This window comes from Salvelinus namaycush, unplaced genomic scaffold (assembly GCF_016432855.1).
Source record: "Salvelinus namaycush isolate Seneca unplaced genomic scaffold, SaNama_1.0 Scaffold893, whole genome shotgun sequence".
Classification (NCBI taxonomy): Eukaryota; Metazoa; Chordata; class Actinopteri; order Salmoniformes; family Salmonidae; genus Salvelinus; species Salvelinus namaycush.
Genome location: NW_024061634.1, coordinates 38,032 through 52,675, shown reverse-complemented (window position 1 = coordinate 52,675; position 14,644 = coordinate 38,032). Strand labels below are relative to the sequence as shown.

Sequence of the window (14,644 nt, the reverse complement as noted above, 5' to 3'; positions counted from 1 at the left end):
AGATCCTCCACCATCCTCCCTCCACCCTGCTGAGACCCCCTACCACCTCCACCATCCTCCCTCCACCCTGCTGAGACCCCCTACCACCTCCACCATCCTCCCTCCACCCTGCTGAGACCCCCCTACCACCTCCACCATCCTCCCTCCACCCTGCTGAGACCCCCTACCACCTCCACCATCCTCCCTCCACCCTGCTGAGACCCCCTACCACCTCCACCATCCTCCCTCCACCCTGCTGAGATCCTCCACCATCCTCCCTCCACCCTGCTGAGACCCCCCTACCACCTCCACCATCCTCCCTCCACCCTGCTGAGATCCTCCACCATCCTCCCTCCACCCTGCTGAGATCCTCCACCATCCTCCCTCCACCCTGCTGAGACCCCCTTCCCCTTCCACCATCCTCCCTCCACCTTGCTGAGATCCTCCACCATCCTCCCTCCACCCTGCTGAGATCCTCCACCATCCTCCCTCCACCCTGCTGAGACCCCCCTACCACCTTCACCATCCTCCCTCCACCCTGCTGAGACCCCCCTTCCCCTTCCACCATCCTCCCTCCACCCTGCTGAGACCCCCTTCCCCTTCCACCATCCTCCCTCCACCCTGCTGAGACCCCCTTCCCCTTCCACCATCCTCCCTCCACCCTGCTGAGACCCCCTTCCCCTTCCACCATCCTCCCTCCACCCTGCTGAGACCCCCTTCCCCTTCCACCATCCTCCCTCCACCCTGCTGAGACCCCCTTCCCCATCCACCATCCTCCCTCCACCCTGCTGAGACCCCCTTCCCCATCCACCATCCTCCCTCCACCCTGCTGAGACCCCCTTCCCCATCCACCATCCTCCCTCCACCCTGCTGAGATCCTCCACCATCCTCCCTCCACCCTGCTGAGATCCTCCACCATCCTCCCTCCACCCTGCTGAGATCCTCCACCAGATCCCCCTACCACCTCCACCATCCTCCCTCCACCCTGCTGAGACCCCCTTCCCCTTCCTCCCTCCACCCTCCACCCTGCTGAGATCCCCCTACCACCTCCACCATCCTCCCTCCACCCTGCTGAGATCCCCCTACCACCTCCACCATCCTCCCTCCACCCTGCTGAGATCCCCCTACCACCTCCACCATCCTCCCTCCACCCTCCACCCTGCTGAGATCCCCCTACCTCCTCCACCATCCTCCCTCCACCCTGCTGAGACCCCCTACCACCTCCACCATCCTCCCTCCACCCTGCTGAGATCCTCCACCATCCTCCCTCCACCCTGCTGAGATCCTCCACCATCCTCCCTCCACCCTGCTGAGATCCTCCACCATCCTCCCTCCACCCTGCTGAGATCCTCCACCATCCTCCCTCCACCCTGCTGAGACCCCCCTTCCCCTTCCACCATCCTCCCTCCACCCTGCTGAGACCCCCTTCCCCTTCCACCATCCTCCCTCCACCCTGCTGAGACCCCCTTCCCCTTCCACCATCCTCCCTCCACCCTGCTGAGATCCTCCACCATCCTCCCTCCACCCTGCTGAGATCCCCCTACCACCTCCACCATCCTCCCTCCACCCTGCTGAGATCCTCCACCATCCTCCCTCCACCCTGCTGAGATCCCCCTACCACCTCCACCATCCTCCCTCCACCCTGCTGAGATCCTCCACCATCCTCCCTCCACCCTGCTGAGATCCCCCTACCACCTCCACCATCCTCCCTCCACCCTGCTGAGATCCTCCACCATCCTCCCTCCACCCTGCTGAGATCCCCCTTCCCCCTCCACCATCCTCCCTCCACCCTGCTGAGATCCCCCTTTCACCTCCACCATCCTCCCTCCACCCTGCTGAGATCCCCCTACCACCTCCACCATCCTCCCTCCACCCTCCACCCTGCTGAGATCCCCCTACCACCTCCACCATCCTCCCTCCACCCTGCTGAGATCCCCCTACCACCTCCACCATCCTCCCTCCACCCTGCTGAGATCCCCCTACCACCTCCACCATCCTCCCTCCACCCTCCACCCTGCTGAGATCCCCCTACCACCTCCACCATCCTCCCTCCACCCTGCTGAGATCCCCCTACCACCTCCACCATCCTCCCTCCACCCTGCTGAGATCCCCCTACCCTCCACCCTGCTGAGATCCCCCTACCACCTCCACCATCCTCCCTCCACCCTGCTGAGATCCCCCTTTCACCTCCACCATCCTCCCTCCACCCTGCTGAGATCCCCCTACCTCCTCCACCATCCTCCCTCCACCCTGCTGAGATCCCCCTACCACCTCCACCATCCTCCCTCCACCCTGCTGAGATCCTCCACCATCCTCCCTCCACCCTGCTGAGATCCCCCTTCCCCCTCCACCATCCTCCCTCCACCCTGCTGAGATCCCCCTACCACCTCCACCATCCTCCCTCCACCCTGCTGAGATCCCCCTACCACCTCCACCATCCTCCCTCCACCCTGCTGAGATCCCCCTTTCACCTCCACCATCCTCCCTCCACCCTGCTGAGATCCCCCTACCACCTCCACCATCCTCCCTCCACCCTCCACCCTGCTGAGATCCCCCTACCACCTCCACCATCCTCCCTCCACCCTGCTGAGATCCCCCTACCACCTCCACCATCCTCCCTCCACCCTGCTGAGATCCCCCTACCACCTCCACCATCCTCCCTCCACCCTCCACCCTGCTGAGATCCCCCTACCACCTCCACCATCCTCCCTCCACCCTGCTGAGATCCCCCTACCACCTCCACCATCCTCCCTCCACCCTGCTGAGATCCCCCTACCCTCCACCCTGCTGAGATCCCCCTACCACCTGCACCATCCTCCCTCCACCCTGCTGAGATCCCCCTTTCACCTCCACCATCCTCCCTCCACCCTGCTGAGATCCCCCTACCTCCTCCACCATCCTCCCTCCACCCTGCTGAGATCCCCCTACCACCTCCACCATCCTCCCTCCACCCTCCACCCTGCTGAGATCCCCCCACCACCTCCACCTCCACCATCCTCCCTCCACACTCCAAATACGCAGCAGAACCCTTCTGGCCACCGGAGGGCAGCAGAACCAAGCAGCAGTCTGGAAGTGTCCCAAATTGCACTATTCTCTTCATAGTGCACTTTTGACCAGTCTTTATAGGGAATAGGCGGTCGTTTGGGACGTATGCTCAGGTGTTCCTGCGAGGAGCTTAGACACACCTGCTCTGATAGACGTCCTCCCAGTTCTACTTCTGGAGCTGTATGACATGACACGCAAATACACTAACTAATACACAGACCTTGTTACGACAGACCACTGACACACACACACACACACACGTACAGTATACACTTGTACACACACACACACACACACACACACACGTACAGTATACACCTGTACACACACACACACCTGCCCCAGACTACTTCATCCCGGGGCAAGCTTGGCTAGCTGTGCCTTGCAGCCAGGTGCCTCCTAGTTAGAGAACCCTATGGTAGCCACTGCACGATGCAAACACACTCACACACACACACACACACACATTCACATGGAGACAATTAGAGAAAAGAAACCCACTCGGCTGACGTGACTGAGGGAGCGGAGCTCCTTGTTACTCCTCCTACACTACGTAGACCCAGTAACTGTAAGGTCCATGTATCTCTACTGTACAACAAGGAAAAGGGACACGTGATATTGCACAAATTCTTTCTTAGGTACAATTTGATGGAAATGTATTCTTGTACAAAGTTTCATATAGGCAGTTTTTTTAATGATGATTATCACGTGGGTGACTCTAATTAGGTAAAAAATACAAGTAGACACGGTAGTTGGTGTAGAATCAGATGTACACTACCAGTCAGAAGTTTGGACACACCTACTCATTCAAGGGTTTTTCTTTATTTTTTACTATTTTCTACATTGTAGACATCAAAACTATGAAATAATATGGAATCATGTAGTAACCAAAAAAAGTGTTTAAACAAATCAAAATATTTTCTATTTTAGATTCTTCAAAGTAGTCACCCTTTGCTTTGCACACTCTTGGCATTCTCTCAACCAGCTTCACCTGTAATGCTTTTCCAACAGTCTTGAAGGAGATCCTACATATGCTGAGCACTTGTTGGCTGCTTTTCCTTCACTCTGAAGACTAACTCATCCCAAACCATCTCAATTGGGTTGAGGTCGGGTGATTGTGGAGGCCAGGTCATCTGATGCAGCACTCCATCACTGTCCTTCTTGGTCAAATAGCCCTTAAACAGCCTGGAGGTGTGTTGGGTCATTGTCCTGTAGAAAAATAAATGATAGTCCCACTAAGCCCAAACCAGATGGGATGGCGTATCGCTGCAGAATTCTGTGGTAGTCATGCTGGTTAAGTGTGCCTTGAATTCTAAATAAATTACTGACAGTGTCACCAGCAAAGCACCATCACACCTCCTCCTCCATGCTTCACGGTGGGAACCACACATGCGGAGATCATCTGTTCACCTACTCTGCATCTCACAAAGACACGGTTGTTGGAACCAAAGATCTCAAATTTTGACTCATCAGACCATAGGACACCAATAAGAAGAGACCAAAGGACATATTTCCACCGGTCTAATGTCCATTGCTCGGTGTTTCTTGGCCTACGCAAGTCTCTTCTTATTGGTGTCCTTTAGTAGTGGTTTCTTTGCAGCAATTCAACCAGGAAGTCCTGATTTACAGTCTCCTCTGAACAGTTGATGTTGAGATGTGTCTGTTACTTGAACTCTGTGAAGCATTTATTTGGGCTGCAATTTCTGAGGCTGGTAACTCTAATGAACTTATCCTCTGTAGCAGAGGCATCTCTGGGTCGTCCTTTTCTTTTGGCGGTCCTCATGAGAGTAAGTTTCATCATAGCGTTTGATGGTTTTTGCGACTGCACTTGAAGAAACTTTCAAAGTTCTTGACATTTTCCGAATTGACTGACCTTTATGTCTTAAAGTAAGGATGGACTGTCATTTCTCTTTGCTTATTTGAGCTGTTCTTGCCATAATATGGACATGGTCTTTTACCAAATAGGGCTATCTTCTGTATACCACCACTACCTTGTCACAACACAACTGATTGGCTCAAACGCATTAAGAAGGAAAGAAATTCCACAGATTTACTTTTAACAAGGCACACCTGTGAATTTACATGCATTCCAGGTGACTACCTCATGAAGCTGGTTGAGAGAATGCCAAGAGTGTGCAAAGCTATCATCAAGGCAAAGGGTGGCTACTTTGAAGAATCTCAAATATAATTTTTTGGGTTACTACATGATTCCATGTGTGTTATTTCTTAGTTTTAAAGTCTTCACCATTATTCTACAATGTGGAAAATAGTAAAAATAAAGAAAAACCCTTGAATGAGTAGGTGTGTCCAAACTTTTGACTGGTACTGTACACGTTGTCATTTTGGGGCTAGCAGCCATTTTGTTTTGGACAGGACCATCAATGTGTGTATTTTTACGGCCAATAATGCCAAATAGCCTGTGTCGTGTTAATTTATGTCCGTGTTGGTTTGTGTGTCATGTTCATTTATAGTGCATTCGGAAAGTATTCAGACCCCTTGACTTTTTCCACATTTTGTTACGTTACAGCCTTATTCTACAATGGATAAAAAAATACTCATCAATCTACACACAATTCCCCATAATGACATCACAATACCCCATAATGACAAAGTGAAAACAGGTTTTTAGACATTTCTGCACATTTATTACAAATAAAAAACCAGATACCTTATTTACATAAGTATTCAGAGCCTTTGCTATGAGACTTGAAGTTGAGCTCAGGTGCATCCTGTTTCCATTGATCATCCTTGAGATGTTTCTACAACTTGATTGGAGTCCACCTGTGGTAAATTCAATTGATTGGACATGATTTGGAAAGGCACACACCTGTCTATATAAGGTCCCACAGTTGACAGTGCATGTCAGAGCAAAAACCAAGCCATGAGGTCGAAGGAATTGTCCGTAGAGCTCAGACAGGATTGTGTTGAGGCACAGATCTGGGGAAGGGTACCAAAACATTCTGCAGCATTGAAGGTCCCCAAGAACACAGTGGCCTCCATCATTCTTAAATGGAAGAGGTTTGTCGGGGGAGAAGGGCCTTGGTCAGGGAGGTGACCAAGAACCCGATGGTCACTCTGACAGAGCTCCAGAGTTCCTCTGTGGAGATGGGAGAACCTTCCAGAAGGACAACCATCTCTGCAGCACTCCACCAATCAGGCCTTTATGGTAGAGTGGCCAGACGGAAGCCACTCCTCAGTAAAAGGCACATGACAGCCCGCTTGGAGTTCGCCCAAAAAAGTACTGAGTAAAAGGCCTGAATACCCTTCAGTTTTGAAAAAAAAAATCGAAACCTGTTTTTTGCTTCATCATTAAATAACATTTTAATACATTTTAGAGTAAGGCTGTAACGTAAAAAAAAAAAAAAAAAGTGAAGGTGTCTGAATTTTTTCCAAATACACTTTGTAAGTGTTGCCTTACATTTTTACGAGTGGCTTGGATGGTTTTCTGTTCCGTTTGTGTTCATTGTCATGTTTTGCACTATAATCCATGGATAGCTAGTTCAGGTCCTATGCTGAAAGTGAGGCAGGCAGTGTGAAAAGGATACAGTATTAAACTAGTTAGCAACACTAATATTGCCCAAACCTTCAGTGTTAACCCTTATTATCAGTGTCCTGCCACTCCTGGGTCATATTCATTAGTGCACACTGTACCAAAACGTTTTTGCAACAAAAAAAAAAAACGATGGGAGGTGTCTGCATACAGTCAGTCACAAGGTTCTCTCTTTGTACAGACGACAAAAACATGTTGCTTTTGAAGTACACTTTTATTATTTAATTTTTTTGGTACCAATATTGTCATCGTAATGTTATTATCCTCATGTTTTCACTTCCTCTAAGGTGAAATACCACTAAAAAGTGATCAGTGTCCCTCCATAGAATATGTTATTATTTCTGTGTTGCATTTAGACAGACATGAAAGTGCTGTAAAGTGCTGTAAAGACAAAATGTTCATTTGTTATTGGAAAAGTTTGGTGGTGCAACATTCAGTATTGGGATGAATTAGGAATTGATTTTGAAGGACTTGATTGGCTCGTGTAGATCATTTTAATGGTGAACTACTTCTCACATTCAACATGTATGTCTACATAGATCAAACCCCAACAAGAAACGATTTGAAATTGTCAACAAAAAAATACGATAAATCTCTGTGAAGTTAAAGATATGTGTTTTGGACCCGTTAAGAGTCAATCTTCCCCAGATAGCTGGTTGTCATTGTGCCTTTAGTAATAGTTGTCTTTAGTAATAGTTGTCTTTAGTAATGTTGTCTTTAGTAATGGTTGTCTTTAGTAATAGTTGTCTTTAGTAATAGTTGTCTTTAGTAATGGTTGTCCTTTAGTAATAGTTGTCTTTAGTAATAGTTGTCTTTAGTAATGTTGTCTTTAGTAATGTTGTCTTTAGTAATAGTTGTCTTTAGTAATAGTTGTCTTTAGTAATGTTGTCTTTAGTAATGGTTGTCTTCAGTAATGGTTGTCCTTTAGTAATAGTTGTCTTTAGTAATAGTTGTCTTTAGTAATGTTGTCTTTAGTAATGGTTGTCTTTAGTAATAGTTGTCTTTAGTAATGTTGTCTTTAGTAATGGTTGTCTTTAGTAATAGTTGTCTTTAGTAATGTTGTCTTTAGTAATAGTTGTCTTTAGTAATGGTTGTCTTTAGTAATAGTTGTCTTTAGTAATGTTGTCTTTAGTAATGGTTGTCTTTAGTAATAGTTGTCTTTAGTAATAGTTGTCTTTAGTAATGGTTGTCTTTAGTAATAGTTGTCTTTAGTAATAGTTGTCTTTAGTAATAGTTGTCTTTAGTAATAGTTGTCTTTAGTAATGGTTGTCTTTAGTAATGGTTGTCTTTAGTAATAGTTGTCTTTAGTAATGGTTGTCTTTAGTAATAGTTGTCTTTAGTAATGGTTGTCTTTAGTAATGGTTGTCATTGTGCCTGTAGTAATAGTTGTCTTTAGTAATGTTGTCTTTAGTAATGGTTGTCTTTAGTAATGTTGTCTTTAGTAATAGTTGTCTTTAGTAATGGTTGTCTTTAGTAATGGTTGTCCTTTAGTAATGGTTGTCTTTAGTAATGTTGTCTTTAGTAATGGTTGTCTTTAGTAATGGTTGTCATTGTGCCTGTAGTAATAGTTGTCTTTAGTAATGTTGTCTTTAGTAATGGTTGTCTTTAGTAATGTTGTCTTTAGTAATAGTTGTCTTTAGTAATGGTTGTCTTTAGTAATGGTTGTCCTTTAGTAATGGTTGTCTTTAGTAATGTTGTCTTTAGTAATGGTTGTCTTTAGTAATAGTTGTCTTTAGTAATGTTGTCTTTAGTAATGGTTGTCTTTAGTAATAGTTGTCTTTAGTAATGGTTGTCCTTTAGTAATAGTTGTCTTTAGTAATGTTGTCTTTAGTAATGGTTGTCTTTAGTAATAGTTGTCTTTAGTAATGTTGTCTTTAGTAATGGTTGTCTTTAGTAATAGTTGTCTTTAGTAATGTTGTCTTTAGTAATGGTTGTCTTTAGTAATAGTTGTCTTTAGTAATAGTTGTCTTTAGTAATGGTTGTCTTTAGTAATGTTGTCTTTAGTAATGGTTGTCTTTAGTAATGGTTGTCCTTTAGTAATAGTTGTCTTTAGTAATGTTGTCTTTAGTAATGGTTGTCCTTTAGTAATAGTTGTCTTTAGTAATGGTTGTCCTTTAGTAATAGTTGTCTTTAGTAATAGTTGTCTTTAGTAATAGTTGTCTTTAGTAATGTTGTCTTTAGTAATGGTTGTCCTTTAGTAATAGTTGTCTTTAGTAATGGTTGTCCTTTAGTAATAGTTGTCTTTAGTAATGGTTGTCTTTAGTAATAGTTGTCTTTAGTAATAGTTGTCTTTAGTAATGGTTGTCTTTAGTAATAGTTGTCTTTAGTAATGTTGTCTTTAGTAATGTTGTCTTTAGTAATGGTTGTCTTTAGTAATGGTTGTCTTTAGTAATGTTGTCTTTAGTAATGGTTGTCTTTAGTAATAGTTGTCTTTAGTAATAGTTGTCTTTAGTAATGGTTGTCCTTTAGTAATGGTTGTCCTTTAGTAATAGTTGTCTTTAGTAATGTTGTCTTTAGTAATGGTTGTCTTTAGTAATGTTGTCTTTAGTAATGGTTGTCTTTAGTAATGTTGTCTTTAGTAATAGTTGTCTTTAGTAATGTTGTCTTTAGTAATGGTTGTCTTTAGTAATGGTTGTCTTTAGTAATAGTTGTCTTTAGTAATAGTTGTCTTTAGTAATGGTTGTCTTTAGTAATAGTTGTCTTTAGTAATGTTGTCTTTAGTAATGTTGTCTTTAGTAATAGTTGTCTTTAGTAATGTTGTCTTTAGTAATGGTTGTCTTTAGTAATGGTTGTCTTTAGTAATGGTTGTTTGAAAGGCCTCAGATGGAAGGTTTATACCTTTTCAACCGTTAATGAAATGTCAGAGATGGAAATGTTGAATTGGTTTTTGAGTCAAGAAAGGCTGCCACTCAAATGGATTGGTTTCCATGGGATTATATCCACATATCTGTCGGTAAAACATGTAGATGTTGTCCTATCAATATACACATAATAGTTTAGGTCAAAATGCATAGTTAAGATACAGGTAACTGCCAAAGAAAGGAAACATTTGAAAAACAGATGCTTCCACACAGGTGTGGTTCCTGAGTTAATTAAGCAATTCACATCCCATCATGCTTAGGGTCCCATCTTCAGCTGCTATATTGGTCCAACCCCCAAGGCATTGGTCATTGCTGATTGGCTAGTCCAGAACATCTTTTAGAATGAAATTCCCTAATGCCCGACCTTACCTGCCTGTCACCGGCTGCCTGTCACCGGCTGCCTGTCACCGGCTGCCTGTCACCGGCTGCCTGTCACCGGCTGCCTGTCACCGGCTGCCTGTCACCGGCTGCCTGTTAGGCTATGATATCATGAACTCTAGTTTAACCCTTTGAGCTGTCCTGCTATTGTTTATTGTTTTCTTAGTCGTATTTATTTGTGGAAGGGTGTTGTGTTTTTCTTGGAAGCGTTTCTGGTGGTTATGGGTTACATACAGGGGTGGAACTGACATGTACAAATCTTCACATTTTTGAGCTGAATGCCCAGTAATACAACAGTGGTGACTTGCCTTTTTCCCCTCCTTCAATTCCACTCCTGGTTACTCCTGGTTACATGGTTACTCCTGGTTACATGTTTTAGACTGTTAGATTGAGAAGGAGTCCCATCAACTATCAATCAATCAAAAGATCGATAGATTGATTGAGATCAAGTATTAAGTAAATGTACACTACCCCCCCCCCCAGTTAGCAATAAACATGGCACTGACCATCATCTCTGGTCTGTCTATACGTCTATATTCTCTGGTGTCCTACAATAACCATCTCTGTTCTACAGACAAGTCTGTCTATACTCTCTGGTGTCCTACAATATAACCATCTCTGTTCTACAGACAAGTCTGTCTATACTCTCTGGTGTCCTACAATATAACCATCTCTGTTCTACAGACAAGTCTGTCTATACTCTCTGGTGGTGGGTTTGGAAGAGGAGAGGGATTGGCCTAACGGCTCGTGTCGGCCTAACGGCTCGTGTCGGCCTAGCGGCTCGTGGCGGCCTAACGGCTCGTGGCGGCCTAACGGCTCGTGGCGGCCTAACGGCTCGTGGCGGCCTAACGGCTCGTGGCGGCCTAACGGCTCGTGGCGGCCTAACGGCTGGTGTTTCCTTTGTTTTGTCAGTTACCGCTACACACACATCCTTTTAAAGCTGTAATCTACTCAAACTGCCGCGTCTGTTTGAGATATTACAACAACAACAACAACAAAGTGATTGTAAACAACCAACATAGTTTTCCCCCCTCTGACATCATTGCACGTGTGGTTTAGAACAGCAGCAATATGTACTGCTATTTATTTTCCCTTGGTGCTCCACAGCTTCATCAACCAATAACAACGATGCTGGGGGCGGACAGTGGTTTCCCCTGCTGCAGGTATCATCTTTTTCAAAGATGAAAGACTGTACTATGTATTAGAGTTGGGGTTCGTTTTGTATTAAAGTCAGTGACTTATTAAGGAAGTGATATGAATTTAAAATTGCAATTTTTTTTAAATAAGTTTTCATATACATTTTTTTTTTTTTTAAGTTTACTTAGAAATAATTGAAAATAGATGCCCTTTTAAAAAAAAAAATTATTATTGAATTGGAATTACAGTTTACTTCCTGAATTACAGTTTACTTCCTGACTTCAATTCGAATTGACCTCAAACCTGCTTTTATATTAAACAAGTTTGAGTTATTTGGAAAATAAAAAACAGTTGTCATGTTTTGAAGTGTTTTTTTTATTATTGATAACTTTTTTGTTGTTGCATTCTTTAACTAATGAAGTGCGAATAAAGATATATATTTATTACCCAAACTGCTCTGTTGTTCAATGTGTTGATACATGCTGATGTTTCACAGTTAGAGCACCTTCCATTGGTTTTGCTCTCCTTTATGTTGACATATTTTATTTTACCTTTATTTATCTAGGCAGGTCAGTTAAGAACAAATTCTTATTTACAATGACGACCTACCAGGGAACAGCAGGTTAACGGCCTTGTTCAGGGGTAGAACGACAGATTTTAATCTTGTCAGCTCGGGGATTTGATCTGGCAACCTTTCGGTTACTAGAGATTTAAGCAAAAAGACCTGATGGGGGTGGTATATGGCCAATATATCATGGCTAAGGGCTATTAGGAGTTTAAACATTTTATTACCAAAACTACTGAGTGAGGATGACATTAGACCACCTGACAGTGCTGTATGATAGTGAATATCAACACGACTAAAATGTATTTTCTTCTTTGAAAGTGAAGGATTTATGTGAATGAAATGTTTTTTTTTCTGCCTCCCGTTTGCTATTTCAAACTCAGTTTGTTGACGTCAGCATTTAGGTTATGTAGAAACCATTATAAAAACCCACAGCACCTGTTTCAGCAACACGTCTTGAGTATTTCCCCTTTTATACAACAACCACTTGCTCATTTCTCAAAAGTTGTGGTAGGACAATATAAGTATCTTTGTAATACAATTGAACAGGGTATGGAGAGGTAGTGGATGAGTGATTCACGTCTTGATATCCGTCATCTTAAATTGTGTTCGTGCTCGTCTCCCGTGCGTGACTGAGTGTGTGATAATGGGACATGCGCACGAAGGCACGTCTGACCTGGGTGCCATTTTTTGTTTTTTTAAACGAGGGGTGTTTTCGGCATTTGTGAGAAGTAACGCGCATGCGCCCTGGTAGGAACCACCGCACGGCCGGCGTCAGGCTCCAGACGGCAGTGAATGCAGATTTTCCCTATCAGATAGACGGAAGGAATGAGAAGGGGCGAAGAACTGGGGAGTCACTGACACACGGACAGACCGGGGCCCAGAGAGAGAGAGAGGACGAGATGGAGGAATGAAGGAATCATATCAGGGAATAAAACTGTAAAATAACTGTAAAATAAAAAATGTAAAACAACGGCGGGATTAATAATTAACACTTTACAACCAGCGACACCGCAGATGCCATCTGTTTCGCATCGGTTTGTACAATAATCCCGATGTATTGCAGCGATTCCTTCATTCAAGGAGAAAAAGCGGAGAGCCACCTGGCTACTATCACAGAGAGGAGTACAATGACAACCTGGTGAATGTAGAACTAATCTATCTAACCAACGGAATGCAATAAAACCGGAATAAAGGACCGTCCCGGGTGAGCATCGCCAACCGGGAGTGATGAGAAGAACCACGGGGAGACAGGACCGTGTTTCTGCTGTCGCCTGTCAAGGGTATTATTTCTGTGTGTTGTGGACTGAACATTTATTCTTCCCTCACCCTCTTCCTCCTCCCCCCCTCCACCGGTGTCGTCTGGGAGTTGTAACATGGAGAGCTCCAATGTCTCTGGAACCAGCGAATCAACCAAACCGCCAAACCAACAGTTGGAGAAGAAACGGTTAAACCGAGCACCGTCTCCGGCCAGGCCGTTCCTGAAGGATGTCCACTCCTTCCGCTCCTCGCCCAAACCAACAGTTACCGTACCAAAATCCCCCAAACTGACCAAGCATCAGCACTCTTCTGCTGTGCCTGTGTCATCCAATCAAAGCCGCATCACCAGGCGCACCCCGACCGGAGCGAAGAATAACAAATCAGCCGCGGTGAAAAGTCACAGCACCAAGTCCTCCACGGGCACGAAGAAGACGGTTAAGGTAATCCAACATGCAGCCCCGGAGCATAAAACGACCACCGCCAGCAAACCGACATCGGACAGCAGTCCACACCTCGTCCTCAAAGCCAAGAAGAGTAAAATAGCCACTCTGACCGCGTCTCACCACCGCCCCCTTAGCCACCGCCCCCCAATCCGCGTCCCAACCGGTGCTATCCCCCTCGGCAGGGTCAGTCAGACGGACAGCAACTCCGATCTCTCCGACTGTCCCTCTGAGCCCTTATCCGACGAACAACGCCTGACCGCGGCCACCAGCAGCGATGGGGAGTCGGGTGGCTCTGGGGCCAGCGACAGGGATCATGTGGGAACGGATTATCCTCTGCAGGCAGGAGCATCAGCAACAGACGCGGCAGGGGATACTGCTTGTAGTGGTGGGGTTTCATTGCGCACCGCGGAGGGTAGCGCTGAGGGTGCGGTAGTGGCAGCAGCGGGGAAAAGCGGCATGTCTCAGGCTCCAGGAGCAGGTGCTCACCGCCACGGAGGAGATGGGAGGAAACAGAAGAAATCATCAACTAGCGCACAATTTATACAGCTGGAATGCAGCACGGAGATAGTCGAGGAGGATTTGATACGGGAAATTGAAGACCTTCGTTCTGAAAACGACTACCTCAAGGTAAAAAAAAAAAGAGGCTGCGGGAATGATTTTCTATTTCACAAAAGTTATCACATTGTCTCTTATTTATATGGCAATAGATCGTGTGTAAATCCATACTGTTGTTTCTGCATCGCCCAATTACTGTAGTCGGTGTAGGCTGCCTTCACAGTAATAGAGCCTCATTGATTATAGTGTTATATTTGCAGCCTGTGATTCACTGTGTTACTGTTTGAATCACTTCCTCACTGTTGGTTTGCAGTGACATTTACCTGCTATTCTCTGATGACTCCTGTTGATATAGTTGACTACCTTCTGGTAGTATGTAGGAACCTAGAAGTCTGCTTGGGACATGATGTACCATTAGGTTATTTCTGTTCTCGTCATTTAAATCAATCCCAATGAGATTGTCTTTCATCACAAAAACATGGTAACACAATAATAATCTTCAATCTCATATCACAAAGAAAGTAGATCGTTTCTTGACTGGTCAAAAATATCTGTCCTCTCAATTAAATAGATTTTGAATGGTCAAAAAAAACATCTCTTCTCTCAATTAAATAGATTTTGAATAGTCAAAAAAACATTTCCTCTAAATTGGATGACATCTGAAAGATTCTTCTCTTTCTACATGAAATCCAATGTCAAATGTTCAAATGAACCATTTTTCCCAACATGGGCTTTAGGCAATGTGGGTTATATATTCAGATAGGAAGTTGGGGAGGAGGAGGAGGAGGAAGAGGAGGAGGAAAGGGGATAATGCAGCATAATTTTCCAGTTTCAGTTAAATGGATGAATTCATATGCATCGTGTCTGACAC

At 45.1% G+C, this 14,644-nt stretch overlaps 1 long non-coding RNA gene across 2 annotated transcripts; it reads left to right on the top strand.

The window, feature by feature from the left end:
* Positions 1 to 6,333: 6,333 nt before the first annotated feature.
* On the top strand, positions 6,334 to 11,311 carry LOC120043300. 2 transcript variants are annotated; one of them, XR_005476398.1, is made up of 2 exons: positions 6,334 to 8,101; positions 8,538 to 11,311. It is a non-coding gene; the product is annotated as an uncharacterized LOC120043300 (long non-coding RNA). The 2 variants fall into 2 exon arrangements; XR_005476397.1 differs by having other exon boundaries at positions 8,143 to 11,311.
* The last annotated feature ends 3,333 nt before the right edge of the window (positions 11,312 to 14,644 follow it).